Here is a 23,112-nt window from a genome sequence, read left to right as displayed (position 1 = left end):
AGGATCCTACCCAACATCTCTCGCCTCAACTATCCTACCTAATCATACATCCTGCTCATAGAATAACATGAACTTGAATTACTTGGACTACTACTCCAGTGTATGTTCTGGCATTGTGTGTCTCACTGCTTATTACTTATATTGTGCTGTCTGTGTCACCTCTATCATCATTGTCTTTAACCTTATTTATTGTACAGTGCTGCGTAACATGTTGGTGCTATATAAATCCAATAAATAAATAAAAAAATAATAACATATGAAGATTGTTCATTTTCTTCATGCCTGCATAGGTTTTCTTTCACAATGTTACCTGACTGGAAACAAAGTGGAAGAGGCATTCGTTTGCCAGTTCCCGTGAGGGACAGTTGAGGATGTTGAGATGTTTCTTAATTGATCTGCTCTTGGCAAAATGTATTTAAATATACAAGGGATGAGAGAAGTTACATGTTATTGCCCATATTCACAAGCAGTAAGCCTCTTTTGTTTTACAAAAAAAAATCCAGTTTAAAGCCTTAGTTTGTCCTCTTATTGTTTAATGGATATTATATGACATTTGCATCAATTAGGAATGCATAAAGTTTATTTTAAGCAATGCATAACCAAACATAACTGGCTGGCAGGGTCCTCTAGTTCCATTTCCAGTACAATTTTATTAGACAGACAGCTGCCAAACTCCTCCCTTTATCCCATGCTCACCTATGGGAAGTAGTCATGTGGCAAATATCAGAAGATAGCAGCCAGTCTTTCCCTCTGTGTACTGAGCTGACCTTACTCACCTTCTCCCTCTGCTGCTGTCACAATAAGTTTTTGGGCCAACACTGCAGTAACAGTTTAAGAGATTATAATCATTGTGCCCCTGCTTGGGTTGGGATGTGAAAAAGTCCCCTACCAATTTTCTTCAGTGGGAAGTAGTTTTGTATTGAGGTGCAGGATGACAGTACAACAGGACAATTGGAGAAGGTGGGCAAGATCAGGTTATCTGCTCTGTGCTTAACAAGTAATTTCAACTCTCTTTGGCAGCAAGGATATACAAGAGCCAACCAGCCAGGTACTTTTGAATATATTTATTTTAAAAACAAAAACATACAGATGTACAGTACAAGTCACAAACAATTAAGGACATTTACCATTATGTGGATTTTAAGTCAGGACAAGGGCCTTAATTGCTATACATGACCACAGATAGGACAGTCCACAGATAAGCCCAATCTACCTTGACACCTAAGACATTGGTCAAATATAATGGCCTATTGATAAGCCCCCACCTTCCATGCAGAGTGCGTGTTTGAAAGTGTGCCGGTGAAAGCATAGCTACCTCGCTTCACTCCAGCTTGCATCTCTTGCTAGAGCTGCAGGCTCACTGTCATGGGACTGCAGTGAGCATGGACCTCTAATAGCCAGTTGAGGAACTGTCAGGGAGACATAAGGATTGAAAATTGATATGTGCAAAAGTCTGCATATCCATGTAGATATATTTTAGTTTATTACTAGGGGGTTGTTTCACATTATGCAATGCACACTACACAGTGTGATACCCAGTCAATATTTCTTCAGTAGCTAAAAGTGCACCAAAAGGCAGTAGACATTTCAGTATATCTGAGCAGCCAAGCAAAATGCAAACATGACAGCTAAATGCCGAGCAGTGGGCTTGGTGTGCATAGGGCTTAAAGTGTTTCTGAAATGAACCCAAGTAAATGAAAATACTTTTATCCTGAAAAAAATAATTTTATGCAGTAAGCAGCAAGACACAGACATTAGGCAATTTGACCTGATAAAATGGCAGGTCCTGAAATGAGTAGTGATGGCATTCCCATAATCACAAAGGTGAGATACACTGGGACAGGCAGAAGCAGCATTGTAAACATCAAGTGATGCAACTGTGTCTTCATTGATCACTTGAAGCCTTCTATACCACATACTTTTGTAAGTACATTGCACTGTGTGTGATTTTAGCACAATAAAACTGTTTTATACTGTAGATCAGGAAGGAAATGCATTGGTCTATGTCTAGACCAATAGGGAATCCTGGAGACAAATTCAAAGATGCTTTTGTCACAGTTCCTTCTGTAGACTCAATAAGACAGTATAGGGACAGTCGAAGTGGGCAGAGCAGAAGCAACAAATGATTTTATATGGCAGCCGCGCAATGCGAAATGCTGGCCGCGTAATTCCTGCCTCTGGATGGGACCCCCGAGGCCATTGCCCCCTTCGGATTTGCTACCAGAGTGTGCGCAGCGGAGTGGGCAGTTATCTCTTACCCCCCATTAACGTTTATCGCACCGGCTCCTTTCTGCTTCCTACTTCCTGTGACGTCACAGGAAGTAGGAAGCCGAGAGTATAGCCGGTGCGATATACTCTGGTAGCAAATCCGAAGGGGGCAATGGCCTGGGGGGGTCCCATCCAGAGGCAGGAATTATGCGGCCAGCATTACCCATTGTGCGGCTGCCGTTTAAAATCATTTTTTGGCTTATGAAATCTTTATGGTATGCATGACTAGGAGTGTGATGGGGCATGGAAGGGGCGTGGCTTAAGTGTCCCGTTTTCTCATCTCAAAAGTTGGGAGGTATGGTATAGGGAGCCCTGTCATAAACATGTTTCAATCAGTTACCAGGGCTTCTCCACTCAATAGACCACTTGGTAGCCCCTGCAGGAGCGATAAAGATGCTTTTGCCCCTTTATTCCTATTGCAGTGGTGTCAGTGGTACCTGGTGGAGATGTGGCCATGTTGGAAATGCTGCAGTAGGGGTGTGTTGGTAGTGCTGCAGCAGTAGTCTGGCAGTGGTGGTGGTGTTACAACAGGGATCTGCATACAGTGCATGACACTAGAATGAAGATATTTGAAGAAAAAGGGGAAAGGCAGACTAATAGAGGGATAGAAGGCTACATGAAAATGTCTGAAGAAAAATATGCTGAGTTGCATTGTACTGCATTGAACTAAACCACAACAGACATATGTGAAAGTGTTCAGTTTTCTGTCAGTACCCTGCCCAGTCCCCCGCCCAGTCCCCCATGACAATTGGCCATAGGCAAATGGTTGTGCAGCATTATTATTATTTTTTAATAGTTGGTTGCTCTGTCCCTGGACACTGCAATAAGCCATATGCTTGCCCACCTCTTTTGTCTCCATAAGACAGTACATCCAGCTTGACTGAGCCCAGCATGCATGAGTTGCCTCTTGCAACATGCATATGACCAGCTAAAACAATCAGGAACTGTGTTTTTCTGGGCAGGGCTTTGCAAAACAGCTCCTCCCCAAAAATCAATGATAAAACTAGCTAAAAATGTATTTGAAAGGCAAACAGTTAATGTATGGTAGAAGCTTACATACAAGCGCGTGCACACACACACACACACACACACACACACGTGCACACACACAGTGTTTGATACAAGAAAAGTTATTTGACATCAGGTCCAAAAACCACTAAAGTTTAACTAAAAGATTGGCAGGGCCATACACCTACAGTTGGCAGGAAAATAGGTCATCCAGCTTATAGAGGTAGCCAGCATGACAGCAGTTTCATAATACCTGTTTCTTCAGAGGCTGTACACTGTCAGTTCAGAGCTGACACACCATCAGCTCTCAGGCTTGCTAAAGGCAAATAGCATTTGGTGTCTAAGAATGCAAAAAAAGAGGCGAAATATGTTGACAGTTTTTCATCAAACTATATTAAGAAAAGATGTAATGTACAAGAGTTTATAATGTGCAAAGCTGCCAAGTATTGAGTCATTTCTGGAACTTGATTGTCAGTTGCAGTAAGTTAAACATACCTAGACATCTCCACATGTAAGGACATAAATAAAAGCTAAAACAAAATACAAAAAGAGTTTATTGGTCACAGAAGTTGAATTATGACTTGAATTTGAAGTATTCTATATAAATGCACACATTTTACTACGTGTCTTTTTCATACTATTTATTTTTATCCATCTTGCTGTGGTTTAAAGAGACTCTGTAACAAAATGTTCAGCCTTATTTCTTCTGTCCTATAAGTTCCTATACCTGTTCTAATGTGGTCTGGATTACTGCAGCCTTTTCTAGTTGCACTGTCTCTGTAATATATCTAATCTTCTTTTCTTTGTCAAGCTTTGTCGACCCAGGGAGGAATGTGCTGCCTCTGCTGTGATAGGGAGAAGTTATGCATGCCCCCTGCACACCCCCTTCAGGCTCTGTGTGCTTTGTTTAATCCTCACAGACAGAGCTCTCTGAGGGGGAAGGGAGCTGCCTGTCACATGCTGAGAGCTGTGAGAAATCCAGACTGGAGTACAGATAATTCACTATGTAATAAAAACTTGTAGTATGCTATAACATGAAAAGCCAGGATCACGGCGGGGAGCAGCGGAAATGGCAAAGAGGGGCCCAGGAGAACATAATGGTATGCTTTTTATTGTAAGAATTTGAGAGTACATATTCTCTTTAACCTCCTTGGCGGTAACCCCAACCTTGTACGGGGTAAGCAGCGCAGGAGATTTTCTCAGGCCCTGCTGGGCCGATTTGCGTAATTTTTTTTTTGCTGGACGCAGCTAGCACTTTGCTAGCTGCGCCAGCACACCGATCACCGCCGCCCCTAGACCCCTGCGCTGCCTGGCCTATCAGCGCCAGGCAGCGCTAAGGGGTGGATCGGGACTCCCTTAGACGTCACGACGTCTATGACGTCGGTGACGTCATCCCGCCCCATCGCCATGGCAACGGGGGAAGCCCTCCAGGAAATCCCGTTCTTTGAACGAGATTTCCTGATCTCCTATCAGCGGAGGTGATCGGAGGGGCTGGGGGGATGCCGCTGAGCAACGGCTATCATGTAGCGAGCCCTAGGCTCGCTACATGATTAACAAAAAAATTTAAAAAAACTGCAGCGCTGCCCCGTGGCGGTTTTTAATATACCGCCAGGGAGGTTAACTGTGTTTAGCTTTTTACTAAGGAGGAATGAGGTACAGCAAAATTAGGTTTTACCTGAGATGAAACTGATCATAAGTTGATGTTGGCTGTGGCAGTGGGTAGTGTTGGGCGAACATCTAGATGTTCGGGTTCGGGCCGAACAGGCCGAACATGGCCGCGATGTTCGGGTGTTCGACCCGAACTCCGAACATAATAGAAGTCAATGGGGACCCGAACTTTTGTGGTTTGTAAAGCCTCCTTACATGCTACATACCCCAAATTTACAGGGTATGTGCACCTTGGGAGTGGGTACAAGAGGAAAAAAAATTTAGCAAAAAGAGCTTATAGTTTTTGAGAAAATCGATTTTAAAGTTTCAAAGGGAAAACTGTCTTTTAAATGCGGGAAATGTCTGTTTTCTTTGCACAGGTAACATGCTTTTTGTCGGCATGCAGTCATAAATGTAATACATATAAGAGGTTCCAGGAAAAGGGACCGGTAATGCTAACCCAGCAGCAGCACACGTGATGGAACAGGAGGAGGGTGGCGCAGGAGGAGAAGGCCACGCTTTGAGACACAACAACCCAGGCCTTGCATGAGGACAAGAAGCGTGCGGATAGCATGCTTTGTACCACCATGCAGTCATAAATGTAATAAAGATAAGTGGTTCAATAAACAGGGACCACGCGGCAACGCTAACCCAGCAGCAGCACACGTGATGGAACAGGAGGAGGCGCAGGAGGAGAAGGCCACGCTTTGTGAGACACAACAACCCAGGCCTTGCATGAGGACAAAAAGCGTGCGGATAGCATGCTTTGTACCGCCATGTAGTCATAAATGTAATAAAGATAAGAGGTTCAATAAACAGGGACCACGCGGCAACGGTAACCCAGCAGCAGCAGCAGCAGCAGCACACGTGATGGAACAGGAGGAGGCGCAGGAGGAGAAGGCCACGCTTTGTGAGACACAACAACCCAGGCCTTGCATGAGGACAAAAAGCGTGCGGATAGCATGCTTTGTACCGCCATGTAGTCATAAATGTAATAAAGATAAGAGGTTCCATAAACAGGGACCGGCAACGGTAACCCAGCAGCAGCAGCAGCAGCAGCAGCAGCAGCAGCACACGTGATGGAACAGGAGGAGGCGCAGGAGGAGAAGGCCACGCTTTGTGAGACACAACAACCCAGGCCTTGCATGAGGACAAAAAGCGTGCGGATATAGCAGCAATGCTTTTTGCCGCCATGCAGTCATAAATGTAATACAGATGAGAGGTTCAATAAACAGGGACCGGAAACGCTAAACCATCCCAGATGTTCATCGGTCATGTTACTTGGTTGGGGTCCAGGAGTGTTGCGTAGTCGTTTCCAATCCAGGATTGATTCATTTTAATTTGAGTCAGACGGTCTGCATTTTCTGTGGAGAGGCGGATACGCCGATCTGTGATGATGCCTCCGGCAGCACTGAAACAGCGTTCCGACATAACGCTGGCTGCCGGGCAAGCCAGCACCTCTATTGCGTACATTGCCAGTTCGTGCCAGGTGTCTAGCTTCATGCCCGGTTTCAGGTCCAGCGGTGCCAGCCACAAATCCGTCTGTTCCTTTATTCCCCTCCAAATTTCCTCCCCTGTGTGCTGCTTATCCCCAAGGCAGATCAGCTTCAGCAACGCTTGCTGACGCATGCCAACAGCTGTGCTGCACTGCTTCCACGATCCTACTGCTGCTGGTGCTGGGTTAGCATTTCCGGATGAGGTACAGCTTTGAGATGCGTTGGAGGAGAAGGAGTCAGAGAGGTAGGTGCTGCTGTTGTTATCCAGCTGTTTGCGGCGTGGGCAACACCCGCGCCGTAGCAGGTGAGGAATCGCTGCCAGGCTCCACAAGGTTCACCCAGTGCGCGGTAAGGGAGATGTATCGACCCTGGCCGAACGCACTCGTCCAGGTGTCAGTGGTGAGGTGAACCTTGCAGGCAACGGCATTCTTCAAGCTTCGGGTTATTTAGCTGACCACGTGCTCATGCAACTCAGGCACTGCAGAGCGCGCAAAGTGGTAGCGGCTGGGAACAACGTAACGTGGGATGGCCACTGACATCATGCCCTTGAAGCTGTTTGTCTCCACCACTCGATATGGCAGCATTTCGCAGGCCAGAAGCTTGGCTATGCTGGCTGGCTGTTACTGCCACGGCCCGGGGGTCATTTGCTGGCAATTTCCTCTTGTGCTCAAACATCTCAGAGACAGACAACTCAACCGTAGCGCTGCACACCGAAGGGCTGTTGGTTGTTGTGTTTGATGAACACTGGGAGACCTCAAGAGCACTAGTCCGGAAAGTGACAGTGTCAGCATCGTCTGATGTTTGTGAATGTTGTGAACCACGCAATGGCTGGGCTACTGCTGCTGCTGAGGCGGGTCTGGTGGTGAGTCTGGTGAACCCAAGGGAGGCAGTGTTGCTGGTGGTACCCTGTCCTGCCGCGTTTGCCCACAGAGTGGGATGTTTGGATAGAATGTGGCGGCTCATGCTGGTGGTGGAGAGGTTGTTAATACTTTTCCCCCTGCTCAGGCGGGTCTTGCACACCTTGCAAATCGCCATGGTAACATCCTCAGTGCAGTCTTCAAAGAAAGCCCAGACTTTAACTGGCTGAGGACTCGGACCTCGTGCGTGATGTGCTGGTGCTGCTTAACCCACTGCTGGACGCTTGAGAGGTCATCCAAGTAATTATCTGGTCCTGTTCTTTTGGATCTGTGAGGGTTGTTGTCCTGGACAACATGGGCAGTATTGAGTGGGTTTTCTTGGGTGCTCCCCTGTGGCCTGTACGTGAACCGTCAGGGGAAACACCTCTTCCCTTGCCCCTCCCTCTTTCACCGGATTTCTTCCTCATTTCACTTATCCTTAAAGTACACGCTGACTGGCAGCAGTACAGTGGCAGTACAGAAATGCTATACAGTGGTGGGTGAGCGGTGTACCACTATTGTCAGCAGTGACACAGAGCACAATGCTATACAGTGGCGGGTGAGCGGTGTACTACTGTTCCCAGCAGACACAGAGTGGAAGTAAACACAATGCTATATAGTGTGGCTGAGCCGTGTACACAGAGTGGCATTAAACACAATGCTATATAGTCTGCTATATAGTCACCCCGAACAGGGTGATGTTCTGCAGAACCCGAACAGTGGCAAACACTGTTCGCCCAACACTACTGGGAGGGAACGCAGATTTTAGTACCTAAACACACGATACAACATGTTTTCCGGGGTCGGACTCTGAGGCACATACAGATGGTCCCGATCATCATCCTCATCATACAACTCTTCTCCTGAGTCTGACCCACCCACCACCTCTGCCACCCCAACATCCCCAGACACAGACCCCTCATCGTCCTCAACATTAACTTGGGATGCTGGCCTGAGCCAGACCTCCTCCTCCACATCAGGCCCCATCATCTCCTCAATGGCAGCCCTCATTAATCGCTCTGGCGACGGACTGATGGACACAACGTTCTCCTCCGGGGAGGGCTGCTGCTGACCACTGGCTGCTGGGGTGGATGTTATAGCTTGCGTGGGGCGTTGGCTGTTGCTGTTGTTGGGAGTGCTGCTCACAGCGGAGGTCTCTGGGGAACTCATGTTGAGCTCATATAGTGGTTGACGGTGAGTGGAGTATTACTGATCCCAGCAATATACACACTGACTGGCAGAGTACGCAATGCTATATAGTGTGGCTGAGCGGTGTACACAGAGTGGCAGTAAACACAATGCTATATAGTCTGGCTGAGCGAGCGGTGTACTACTGTTCCCAGCAGAATCAGAGTGGCAGTAAACAATGGTATATAGTCTGGCTGAGCGGTGTACACAGAGTGTCAGTAAACAATGGTATATAGTCTGGCTGAGCGAGCGGTGTACTACTGTTCCCAGCAGAATCAGAGTGGCAGTAAACAATGGTATATAGTCTGGCTGAGCGGTGTACACAGAGTGTCAGTAAACAATGGTATATAGTCTAGCTGAGCGGTGTACACACAATGCTATATAGTCTGCTATATAGTGTCAGTAAACAATGGTATATAGTCTGGCTGAGCGAGCGGTGTACTACTGTTCCCAGCAGAATCAGAGTGGCAGTAAACAATGGTATATAGTCTGGCTGAGCGGTGTACACAGAGTGTCAGTAAACAATGGTATATAGTCTGGCTGAGCGAGCGGTGTACTACTGTTCCCAGCAGAATCAGAGTGGCAGTAAACAATGGTATATAGTCTGGCTGAGCGGTGTACACAGAGTGTCAGTAAACAATGGTATATAGTCTGGCTGAGCGAGCGGTGTACTACTGTTCCCAGCAGAATCAGAGTGGCAGTAAACAATGGTATATAGTCTGGCTGAGCGGTGTACACAGAGTGTCAGTAAACAATGGTATATAGTCTGGCTGAGCGGTGTACACACAATGCTATATAGTCTGCTATATAGTGTCAGTAAACAATGGTATATAGTCTGGCTGAGCGAGCGGTGTACTACTGTTCCCAGCAGAATCAGAGTGGCAGTAAACAATGGTATATAGTCTGGCTGAGCGGTGTACACAGAGTTTCAGTAAACAATGGTATATAGTCTGGCTGAGCGGTGTACACAGAGTGTCAGTAAACAATGGTATATAGTCTGGCTGAGCGGTGTACACAGAGTGGCAGTAAACACAATGCTATATAGTCTGGCTGAGCGAGCGGTGTACTACTGTTCCCAGCAGAATCAGAGTGGCAGTAAACAATGGTATATAGTCTGGCTGAGCGGTGTACACAGAGTGTCAGTAAACAATGGTATATAGTCTGGCTGAGCGGTGTACACAGAGTGTCAGTAAACAATGGTATATAGTCTGGCTGAGCGGTGTACACAGAGTGGCAGTAAACACAATGCTATATACTCTGGCTGAGCGAGCGGTGTACTACTGTTCCCAGCAGACACAGAACAGTGAACAGAATGCTATATAGTGTGGCTGAGCGAGTGGTGTACCACTATTCCCAGCAGACACAGAACAGTGAACAGAATGCTATATAGTGTGGCTGAGCGGGCGGTGTACCACTATTCCCAGCAGACACAGAACAGTGAACAGAATGCTATATAGTGTGGATGAGCGAGCGGTGTACCACTATTCCCAGCAGACACAGAACAGTAAACAGAATGCTATATAGTGTGGCTGAGCGAGCGGTGTACCACTATTCCCAGCAGACACAGAACAGTGAACAGAATGCTATATAGTGTGGCTGAGCGAGCGGTGTACCACTATTCCCAGCAGACACAGAACAGTGCACAGAATGCTATATAGTGTGGCTGAGCGAGCGGTGTACCACTATTCCCAGCAGACACAGAACAGTAAACAGAATGCTATATAGTGTGGCTGAGCGAGCGGTGTACCACTATTCCCAGCAGACACAGAACAGTAAACAGAATGCTATATAGTGTGGCTGAGCGAGCGGTGTACCACTATTCCAAGCAGACACAGAACAGTGAACAGAATGCTATATAGTGTGGCTGAGCGAGCGGTGTACCACTATTCCCAGCAGACACAGAGTGGCAGTAAACAGAATGCTATATAGTGTGGCTGAGCGAGGTACACAGAGTGGCAGTAAACAGAATGCTATATAGTGTGGCTGAGCAAGCGGTGTACTACTATTCCCAGCAGACACAGAGTGGCAGTAAACAGAATGCTATATAGTGTGGCTGAGCGAGGTACACAGAGTGGCAGTAAACAGAATGCTATATAGTGTGGCTGAGCAAGCGGTGTACTACTGTTCCCAGCAGTGACACAATGACAGGGGGGACCCTGGCTAGCGTGGCTGGAGCGCGAACTACCCTGCCTGCCTACCCAAAGCTAAACCCACAGACAAATGGCGGAGATATGACGTGGTTCGGGTATTTATTTACCCGAACCACGTGACCGTTCGGCCAATCAGAGCGCGTTCGGGTCCGAACCACGTGACCCGTTCGGCCAATCACAGCGCTAGCCGAACGTTCGGGGAACGTTCGGCCATGCGCTCTTAGTTCGGCCATATGGCCGAACGGTTTGGCCGAGCACCGTCAGGTGTTCGGCCGAACTCGAACATCACCCGAACAGGGTGATGTTCTGCAGAACCCGAACAGTGGCGAACACTGTTCGCCCAACACTAGGGGTCTAACTCACCTTGGTTACCACGCCCGGGCACCAAGTACACCATGCCCACTTCATCCTCCTTATACTTCCTCTTTAGTTCTGGCTGGGAATCAGGAAATATCAAGAGGATGTAGAGGGTGTAGAGGGGTGTGGAGCACTAGCCAGAGGTGGCAATATAGGAGAGTTAACCCCCACTGCCATGCTCACTTCAACTAATGATCAGTTTCACCTCAGGCAAAATGAATTTTTCATCTGACAGCTTATCCGTACTTGTTATTAAGGGGATTTTGTATCCTTCTACAACATACCTTAATATCCACAGTAATCACATACTTTATTTCAATAATTCTTTCATTTAAAGCAAGGTTTGTTATACTCTGTCCATTGTAATACCTTAACCACATTTCATCATCATAAAGCTTTTTCTCATTTCACACTTGGCTGTTGTAGGGCAGTTAGATTCTAAAGAAGTCTGCTGCCAGCGGTGTTTAAAGTCAAGAAATGGAGAAGATGTGATTCAGCTGCGTCTTTCCGTTATTTCACTCTCTTGTTTCACAATATTTAGCAAATAGTGACTGATTATACTCCTTAATTTTAATAATAGGATCATACAATAGGAATTGTCATTGCTCAGAATACAGTATCAAAAGAAATCCTTTTTATTTAATAACATAATACAAAGGAAAATGATTATGTATAATGTAAGCCCTAAAAATCAATTGGAATTTATCTCTTAAATGATCTGACAACTGAAATAAAGTCACTTGCTATGGATTATTGCACTTTGCTCCTAGCTATTTCACTTTGCATTGCTTTATTAAGTAAGTCCGTTTTATTTTTTACAATTTTAGACCCCATAATTGCTGTCTCCATATTTCTAGTTAGGTGTTACATTCCTGAAGCTGAATACAAAAATGAGACATGAAGTGTACTTGTAACTTGAACAAAATTTAGAGGAAGTCAAGCACTGCTTTTGCAAAATAAATGTATTTCTTATGCAAAATGTATTCTGTCCCCAAAAGTGAAGAACTGCAAAGAAAGAGCAGGCACTGCAGCACAATAAAAAATCTCTCAGTAAAATAGTTTAAATCTTTATGCAGAAGAACTGCAGACATCTTGAGAGGTGCAGTTTTACAAGGTGGGATCATAACTTGATAAGTATATTGAAACTAACAACACTGCTTTAAAAAATGATACTGTGTAGTGCTTCTTTAGCAGTGCATACATTATAAGAAATTAAATTTAGCACTCTGTATTGTGAAAATTGTATAAACCAGGTGCCTAGCAATCTCTGTAATTAAGGAGAAACCTTTTCACTTCAGCAAAGCCTGTAAAGTGAAAAGTTACTTTTTCATTGTCAAATGAGAAAGTAATGCTAGAAGTCACACAGCTGATGGCGTTACCTTCCTAGCAGCATATTGCATGCAGATTACAGACTGATTCTCAGAAATCAATTCTTCCATGATATTAAAGCGGACCTGAGCTCAGAACTTCATCTCCACTCTAAAAGATATGCAACAGCATTAAAACCTTTAAGGAAAAACATTTCTTTGTTACAGCTGATACAAATCCTGTTATAAATCTGCACTGTTTCTGCTTTCAATCCTAATCCCAGGTCTGTGAGCATCGAGTAAACAAGGATCCTTATCTTACCTAACAACCTCTAACCCTATTGAGATGGTCTGTTTGAATTAAGGCATCTTAATGAGATGTATTAATGTTTGAAAAAAATATCTGTTTTCCCTTTTGATGTTGCAAGTATAAAGCTGTCTGTACCACCAGCTTGCAAACTAACAGGATATAAGCCCGACGAAGGCTGAAAGGCCGAAAGCTTGCTTATTTTTATTCATTTTTAGTTAGCCAATAAATGGTATCATCCTGATTTAAAACTTCTTGCTTTCATGGAAGCAGACATATTGTTAGCATCCTATTGTAACGATTGGTGTCAGCAAACAGAGAGAATCGGATTATTGGTGATCTGCAGTATCACCAACAATACAGATGTATACCTGATCATTGATGATCTGCAGAATCACCAATAATACAAGTATGACTAACCTCTGTACACCTAATAGAGTGTAAGTGTTTGGTTCAACTGTAGGCTATCTCCCGTGGGGCGGGAGACACAGATAACTTCGACCAGAGACCACCTGAGGAGCAGGTGGCACTTGGCTGTGCAGGAACTATCTCCTAAGAGAGGAGATAGAGATAATCTGGCAGCCAGTGATTCCCTGGTAAACTGGGAACCAGACTGTACTGCAGCCAGAGGACTCCTAAGGGATAGAGGCCCCTGGCTGTACTGCAGGAAAGACTCTCTGAGGAGCAGAAGGTCCTTGCAGCTAACTGACACCTGGTGGAATAGTGTCACGGGTAGTACAGACAGACTGAACACTCAAGGGATGAGTGACAGCCTGAAGGGTCGGGCAGGCCAGGTCGGCAACACACGAGCAGATAAGGTACAAAGACAGAAGGCTGATTTGGTAACCGGGTACAGGCAAGGTTGGCAACTGGTAGGCAGATAGGCAGAGGTACCGCATCAGATAGCAAGAGAGAGGTCGACAGAGCAAATGGTCACAACAGATATAAAGCACAATCCTAGTCTGAGGTGTGAGGTCCTTGGTCTTGACACAGAGGAACAAGTCTAAAGAATAACACAGTATCTTAAGCTTGGGTGTGAGGTCCTTGGTCTCAACACCCTGGAACTGGTCTAAGGTACAACACAGTAATGACACAGTAATCCTAAGCTTGAGTGGGAGGTTCTTGGTCTCAACACCCTGGAACTGGTCTAAGATATAACGCAGCAATGACACAGTAATCCTAAGCTTGGGTGTGAGGTCCTTGGTCTCAGCACCCTGGAACTGGTCTAAGATATAACACAGCAATGACACAGTAATCCTAAGCCTGGGTGTGAGGTCCTTGGTCTCAACACTCTGGAACTGGTCTAAGATATAACACAGCAATGACACAGTAATCCTAAGCTTGGGTGTGAGGTCCTTGGTCTCAGCACCCTGGAACTGGTCTAAGATATAACACAGCAATGACACAGTAATCCTAAGCTTGGGTGTGAGGTCCTTGGTCTCAACACCCTGGAACTGGTCTACGATATAACGCAGCATATAACAATAGCGTAATCTGGCTAACAGTGAATTTCCTGGTCCACCTGGTTCTAACACACTGTAGGATCTGACTGAGGTCTGAGTGCTCACACGTAAGTATTCGCAACGGCAGACAACCAGCAACTGACAAGCAAGATCTATATATACTTGCAGTGCTGTGCAGCTCCGCCCGAGCCACTCAGCCAATCCAGAGTCCAGCTGGGATCAGCTGATCGGCCTGATCAGCTGATTCCCCTCCTGCTGGTATAAATGTCCTGTCGCCTGGCGCTGGTATAAATGTCCTGTCGCCTGGCGCGTAGCTCTCCATCTGTGTGCACTAGAATGTCCAGACAAACCAGACACATGTTGCTGTGCGGAAACCGCCGGTCTGAACGCGGAGACAGCCGCCCCGCCGCCAGACCGCGCGGTGGCATCTCTGCTATTCCTTACACCTATGCTTTCAAATGAGCTTATCTGCCTTATTTGCCATGGCAGTCAGGTGACATAGGGGAGAGATAAAATTACAATGTGTGATTAGACACAGATGAGGGGAAATTAGTCAGGTTAAACTCTCTAAATTCTGTCCATGAACAAGCATGGCCGTACCATCCAGGATGCCTCACATCTGTGCAGTAGCACAGTGCCGTGAAGTAGCATGGAAGAGTGAGTATAAATGCTAGCCTGAGCCTCACACAGATTATTTATCCGACCCAGTCTGTCATTATCACTCCCTGCAATATTACATTATGTTGATGAACAGTGGAGGAATTACATAATTTTTCTGTTAGGCACATCATAAGAGTACTTTTGTATTTTTTTAATTGGATGATAGTGTGTATCTTTCAAAAGAATCACAGGAACTGTGGACAAAATAGGAGAAGCCCTTTTCTAGTTTTTGATGTCTATGGACACAAAAATCCCTATTAATTAATATAATGGCTATTTAAAAAGAGTAGGGCTGATCTGCACCAACCACACAATATATAGTGTGCCAGGACCTTCCCTGACATTATGCAAAAAAAAAAAAAATATATATATATATATATATTATATTTTATAATATAAAATATATATATAGCTGAAAGCTTTATACTGCTATATGTAGTTTGCTCCCATGCTGCTTTTGCTCCAACCTTTCCTGATCAGTATTTGATTTAAAAACTGATCAAACGTCAATACAAAATTAGATTTCTATTTATTTATTTTTTATTAAATGTAATGTCTAATCTTTAAAAAAAAATAATGCCTTCCTTTACAAAATTATCTGCAAATAGAAAAACAACTGTTAAAAACAGGTTTTTAGGGCTGTATGCCAAGCTAAATGTATGTATTAATATAATGGCTATTTAAAAAGAGTAGGGCTGATCTGCACCAAGTACACAATATATAGTGTGCCAGGACCTTCCCTGACATTATGCAAAAAAAAAAAAAATATATATATATATATATATATATATATGTGTGTGTGTGTGTGTATATATATATATATATCAGTTGCCTGACAGTCCTGCTGATCCTCTGCCTCTGATACCTTACATAGACCCTTAGGATTGTCAAAATTATTAGGATTGTCAAAATTATTATAGTATTTTCTTGCTTGTTGTTGGCTTAAAAGACATTTTATTGATAAGGTGTTAAATATCACCTAGCAGAAATATAGGAGAAAAGGGCCAGTTTCAACCGGTATTGTTTTATCGGTACACTTTTTGTTAGCAACAGTAACACACTAAAACAGCAGCAATTACGTGACATGGCAATTTAAATCAAACCAGAACTGACAATAAAATTATGAAATAACCGAAAATGCTAAATGAGAGTGCTAGTCTAGCCACTACCAAGTTTAATAGATGTGTCAAAATCCAAAATGGACCCCCCCCCCCCTACTTCCTGCTTTTTTGACAGGTTACTCTTGCTAAGAAGAAAGTTAAAATGTACTGACACCACAGATACAAATGTATTACAATTTTAGAAAACTGTAACTAGTTGAAAATCTAAAAATTAAAGTTTTTTTTTTAACATCCAAAAAACCTCATGTAGCACTGAAATATGTTATTATGTTAATGTTATATTGCAATTGTGTATACATTTTACAGCTTGTTTACTGGATAAAAAAGAGCAGACTAGTCTTGAAAAATAAAAGTCTTAAAATAGATGTTTCTAATTACTAATGTAATTACTAATCACCCCAGTAATTTTGGTAGGAGTAGCATGTCACAAGCAATAAACACAAGTATACATGAGCTTTTACCAACTACAGCTTGACACCTATATTGCAGTTTCAAATCCTATTTATTACACAGCTTGCTACAGTTTCCTGTTTGACTAAAAAAGCTGAATCATTTCCTGTTTGAAATGTATTTAAAGGGAAATTTTTATTTTGTTAAGGAAAAAAGCAATATCTTCCATGTAAGGTCTCTTTCATATGAGCAGCCAAAGACAGTGAATTCACCACGTCATCCACTCTTGTGCACCGGCCCAGCACTTGTTAGCGCATTTATAGTAGACAGGTGGCCTCCCCATGGAGTTCACATGTGAGCGCAGCCATGCTGAGATATGTCGTGGTTCTCTGTCGCAAGGTAATGTCAAAGCGTGTCAAAGTGCTGACACACGTGGTGTTACAAATCATACCATTCAGCAGAATTTTAATTGCACCCAAATTGTGCTCTCGGGCAGCAATGCAGTTCAGCCTCCCATCTGGAAGAGGCCAAAGCTCCATAAATTGCATCAATTTGATCAGACATTGGCCCTTATTCAGTTCAGGTTTTCTCATAGGTGATATTTTCACCCCATTTTAATCTACTTTTTCAGTTGCAGAGTGCTGAAAACGTGTTTTAAACTGAAGATCAAAAGGTATCTCCTAGGAGAAAACTAGAGCAACATTTAAAGGGAACAGGGCTCAGAACTGACAAATAGCCAGCAGCTTGCACAATATCCCAAAATGAATGAGACTGTTGGTGCCACATATCCAACAGGCATGTGGGTTAAGTCCCTCTGCCGGCATCAAGGCCAAACTCCTAGAGGGCTCCCTATGCTAATGGTCGATGCATCCACATCCTACACATGCAACGAATGACTGTATCCATTATTGGACATACGTCTGATATAAGATAAAAAGCCTAAGAGCAAACTTACTTGAGGTTACCCCCAGGGCTATGAGCGCTGAACCTTGTAGGGTGCAGTCTGACATTGTGGGGGGGAACTAGCAGCTTCTACCTGTGCTCAGTCAGGCTGATAATCATATGAGGAGCTCACAAGGTTGGGCAAATAAACAAAACAAAATGTAAAGGGGCCTGGGCTCAGAACTCACAGATAGCCAGCAGCTAACACAACATCCAAAAATAAGCGAGATTGTTGGTGCCATATATCCAACAGGCATGCGGGTTAAGCTCCTCTGCCAGTGTAAAGGTCAATCTCCTAGAGGGGTCCCTATGCTAATGCTAGGAAAAAAACAAGGATAAAAAAGATTTGTAATTTTTTTCATGTACATAAATGAATGCCACTACTTGCAAATACTTTTTAAAGAAAATGGATAAGGGGGAGTGTCTGCTTGGTATAATCAGCTTAAGGCAGTATTCCTTAACTAGGCCTCAGTTTGATTCACAGGCAGTTCAGCTTGCCTATTCAAAATGGTTAGCTTTTAGAATACTTGAATAGGTTAGGTGACAGTAAAATATCCGTAACAAAATTACTTATAGGGACTCCGAGCAGTGCAGAAACTATGGAAAGATGCATATCATTTTAAAGCTCTCTTTCTCCTCTTTCCAATGATATATAAACCACCACCCTACGTCTTTTAGTTTTCGCTATTTTCGCGATTGAAATTGCCGCGACCGCGATTTCGATCGCGAAAATAGAGAAAACTAAAAGGTGTAGGGCAACGATTTAGGTGTCGTCAGAAAGAGGAGAAAGAGAGCTTTAAAATGATATCCATCAAGCCATAGTTATATTGTATTACACAGGACGACACTTTCCCCAGTGTCAGCAGCTCCATTCTGCTGAATGCAGATGCTGACTTTGACAAAAAGTCGTCCTGTGTAATACAATATAACTATGGCTTGATGGATATCATTTTAAAGCTCTCTTTCTCCTCTTTCTGACGACACCTACATCGTTGCCATATGCCTTTTAGTTTTCTCTATTTTCGCGATCGAAATCGCGGCCGCGGCAATTTCAATCGCGAAAATAGCAAAAACTAAAAGGCGTAGGGTGGCGGTTTATATATCATTGGAAAGAGGAGAAAGAGAGCTTTAAAATGATGTGCATCTTTCCATAGTTTCTGCACTGCTCGGAGTCCCTTTAAATTCTACTATTGGGATTAGCAACTACCCAATGGTAGAATTTCTGTAATTTCTCTAATATTCTACTAGTGTCTTTTCCCGGCTTCCAAATAATCACAGCCCCCTTTTTACATGTATGCTCAGCAGGGAGGGGAGCTTTGCTATCTTTTTCCATCAGGCGTTGGCCATTTAAAGTATGAGCATTTTTTGGGGTCATCCTAACTAGATTTTTAGTGGCCACCTGGACATGTATGATATTAATTCATAATTTAATATCCCCCAGGATGTGTTAATATATAACTTTGATCTGCTGCCTTACTTCTAGTACTAGTGATTTCTCTTTATCCCATGGCCAGCAGCAGAGATGACAAGGAAGATATACTTCCAAATGGTTAGCATATTATGCAAATGTCCTTTTTAAATTTCATTTTGAATCTCTTTAATAGGGGTTTGGCATCTTGTAGAAATGATCCCAGTTCTCTTGGCATGTTATATATAAGCTGTAATTCACAGGACATGTCTCATAGTCTCTTACTTTATCTAATGACTTAATTTTAAACATTGAAAGACATTGCTCTAAAACGCATTATATTTAAGCTCCATGGTTGCACAGGGAAAATGTATTATCCCAAGGTTCTGGATGTGATGAACTGTTTAATTGCTTTATGGAAGACAATTCTGTCTCTGTTTAGCTTCCTTCTTTTTCTTTCTGTGTTTATTCCTACAAACTTGGCTAACTTTTGTTGATGTTTTCATTTGGAAGCGTTATATCACCTTCATTTGCTTCACAATGCTGCTGAGGCTTTTTTGGAGTCAGAAATATTTTATTAATCTCATAATAAAATTTGAATATGTTATTTCCTGTAAATTTTTCCGAAATCCGGTGCAGTGCAGCATTGATGTTTTCAAAATCTATGCAGTCAGTCATGCAGAGGCAGCAAAAAAAAAAAAAAGTAAAACAATAAAAGAAAGGTCTTACTGGCCTTACGGTAATTAGACTTCTTTTACACTCTACACTGAAAAACTGATGCGCTTCAACTCTCCATAGCAGTGCATTTTGAAAAAGCTTTCAGTTAAAATGTGTATAATGTGAACTGAGCCATAGAGAAATATGCGCATTACCTTGCACATCAGTTGTCCTTCCAACTATACAGTGGCTTGCAAAAGTATTCAGCCCCCTTGAAGTTTTCCACATTTTGTCACATTACTGCCACACAAACATGAATCAATGTTATTGGAATTCCACATGAAAGACCAACACAAAGTGGTGTACACATGAGAAGTTGATCTGAGTGCTGTCAGCTGCCCATAGACATTTCCTGATGAGTGCTAATGACAAAATAGAGTGCACCTGTGTGTAATCTAATGTCAGTACAAATACAGCTGCTCTGTGATGACCTCAGAGGGTGTCTAAGAGAACATTGGGAGCAACAACACCGTGAAGTCCAAAGAACACACCATACAGGTCAGGGATAAAGTTATTGAGAAATTTAAAGCAGGCTTAGGCTACAAAAAGATTTCCAAAGCCTTGAACATCCCACGGAGCGCTGTTCAAGCGAACATTCAGAAATGGAAGGAGTATGGCACAACTGTAAACCTACCAAGACAAGGCCATCCACCTAAACACACAGGCCAAACAAGGAGAGCGCTGATCAGAAATGCAGTCAAGAGGCCAATGGTGACTCTGGACAAACTGCAGAGATCTATAGCTCAGGTGGGGGAATCTGTCCATAGGACAACTATTGCCTTCACTTTTAGGTAAGTATTTAACTTTTTTATTTTAGCAGGTTACAGTTCTCCTTTAAAGAGACCCTGTACTAAAAAAAAAATGTTACCTGGGGGGTACTTACCTTGAGAGGGGAAACCTCAGGGTCCCAATGAGGCTTCCCCATCCCTGTAGCTGCAGGGAATCCAGCGCTGGCTCCCCCGAAGGGTCCCGCAATCCTCGCTCGACAAGCCTGACAAAGCTTGATATATTTACCTTCCCTGGCTCCAGCAGGGGCACAGTTGTGGCTCTCAACACGGAAATAGACGGAAATAACCGATCACTGTTGGTCCGGTCTACTGCGCAGGCGCAAGTCTCCTCCTTCTGCCTATCTCCGAGCGGAGAGCCGATAATGTGACTGTGCTGGAGCTGGGAAGGTAAATATTTACATCCCCGCTATTTGGAGGGGCATAGCAAGACCGCCGTGGGAAACAAGAGGACAGGGAAAGCCTTGATAGGATCCAGAGGCTTTCCCCACCCGAGGTGATTACACCTCAGGGGAACTTTTTTTAGTTCAACAATATTTTGAAAGCGCTGTTGTGGTAATACTGAGCAGAATTTAAATTAATAGTGAACAGCAGATGAATTGATAAAAAGGCAACAATTATTAAACCTCAAATCTTAAAATTTCATATAAATGCAACTTTCTATTGTTCATTCCACTGAGTGTGTTTTAAAACAATGTCCTTTGTTACAGGTGCGCTTCCATGTCAGCCATGGCAGACTGTTAGCAGAATTTCCCAGTTTACAAGATAGCGCTCAACTGTGTCCTGAATCCACCACCATACACCCCGTGTGGGATTGAACTCACCCAGTAAGTTTGACCACTGTCAGACTGGTCAATGAGCGCCCAGCAATGTGCGACTCCAGCAATTTAGGGTAGCCAACTCCTCTTAAATCACAGTGTCCTGAATGGTATATGCTGATTGATGCGTACCTCACATGAAGAAAAAAGCTTCCATAGCGTAATTCAGTTTAAAAATGTTAAATTTTATTATAAGGTTGCACTCACAGTTTAGTTGCGGATAATTAGGCACAGAGTTTGAAACGGGCTCTCCCCGTTGCCTCCCGGGTAGGCTAGAAGGTGTAGTCCCGCTCTCGCCACTGCTACCGCATCCATGTGATTTCCTGGACGTCCGGTAGGCTCCACCCTACGCGTTTCGTCACTACGAGTGACTCATCAGGGGCGTGGTTAGCTTGCCGACGTCAGATCTTATACATACTCGTCGCTCACCTCCTTCCGCTTACGCTCAATGTGAGCCATGCAGATACAGCTTCCGTGCGCTCCACCGCAAATCATACCTTCACACCAAAGTCTAATAATAGACAAAACCAACAGTTTTGTCAGTTTAAAAACCGGAGAGTAAAAGTTAAATTTTTTTTTAAAATCAAAATAGGATATGGGAGGGATAAAATGGAGTGGGATGTAGATAGTTATATGCAGAGGGGGCTATTATGCCACATATCCCTGCCAATCCCAGGAGGCATCAGGTATGTCGCCCATTCACCAGAGTGGCAACTTATCATATTACTCCCTGCACACGCCATCTAGTGGTTCTTATTTATATTACAGTTGACTACCAGCATTATTCCTACACAATACATCAGTGTCATAGCTGTACATTATAAAAAATTCATCAGCTATTGGCAATGTAGCAATTTAGGTCTATGTCTATATTCAACCCCATAGGTTTCAGGGTACTCATTTTATAAATCCAACGGGTCTCCATTTGAGAGATCATCCTGATTCTATTACACCCCCTCCATGAGTACCTGGCCTTCTCTACAGTTGCCTAAAATTTTGTGGTGTAGGGAAGGCCAGGTACTCATGGAGGGGGTGTAATAGAATCAGGATGATCTCTCAAATGGAGACCCGTTGGATTTATAAAATGAGTACCCTGAAACCTAGAGGGTTAATTATAGACATAGACCTAAATTGCTACATTGCCAATAGCTGATGAATTTTTAATAATGTACAGCTATGACACTGATGTATTGTGTGGGAATAATGCTGGTAGTCAACTGTAATATAAATAAGAACCACTAGATGGCGTGTGCAGGGAGTAATATGATAAGTTGCCACTCTGGTGAATGGGCAACATACCTGATGCCTCCTGGGATTGGCAGGGATATGTGGCATAATGGCCCCCTCTGCATATAACTATCTACATCCCACTCCATTTTATCCCTCCCATATCCTAAAAAAAAAAAATTAACTTTTACTCTCCGGTTTTTAAACTGACAAAACTGTTGGTTTTATCTATTATTAGACTTTGGTGTGAAGGTATGATTTTTTAATAAAGTTGGGTTTGCTGTGTTGAAGCTTTGCGCTTCCGTGCGGTGGAGCGCACGGAAGCTGTATCCACATGGCTCACATTGAGCGTAAGCAGAAGGGGGTGAGCGACGAGTAAGTATAAGATCTGACGTCGGCAAGCTAACCACGCCCCTGATGAGTCACTCGTAGTGACGAAACGCGTAGGGTGGAGCCTACCGCACGTCCAGGAAATCACGTGGATGCGGTAGCAGTGGCGAGAGTGGGACTACACCTTCTAGCCTACCTGGGAGGCAACGGGGAGAGCCCGTTTCAAACTCTGTGCCTAATTATCCGCAACTAAACTGTGAGTGCAACCTTATAATAAAATTTAACATTTTTAAACTGAATTACGCTATGGAAGCTTTTTTCTTCATGTGAGGTACGCATCAATCAGCATATACCATTCAGGACACCGTGATTTAAGAGGAGTTGGCAACCCTAATGTGCTGGAGTTGCACATTGCTGGGCGCTCATTGACCAGTCTGACAGTGGTCAAACTTGCTGGGTGAGTTCAATCCCACACGGGGTGTATGGTGGTGGATTCAGGACACAGTTAAGCGCTATCTTGTAAACTGGGGAACTTTTTTTAGTTACAGGTTTTCTTTAAGCTTTCATTAAAGTTTATAACTGTTTCAATATACCTCATTAGAAAGGTCAGCTATAGATAACACTTGA

The sequence above is a fragment of the Hyperolius riggenbachi genome, chromosome 4, assembly GCF_040937935.1.
Source record: "Hyperolius riggenbachi isolate aHypRig1 chromosome 4, aHypRig1.pri, whole genome shotgun sequence".
In the NCBI taxonomy this organism is placed as follows: Eukaryota; Metazoa; Chordata; class Amphibia; order Anura; family Hyperoliidae; genus Hyperolius; species Hyperolius riggenbachi.
The sequence above is the reverse complement of the archived record's forward strand: the minus strand, read 5'-3'. Positions refer to the sequence as shown.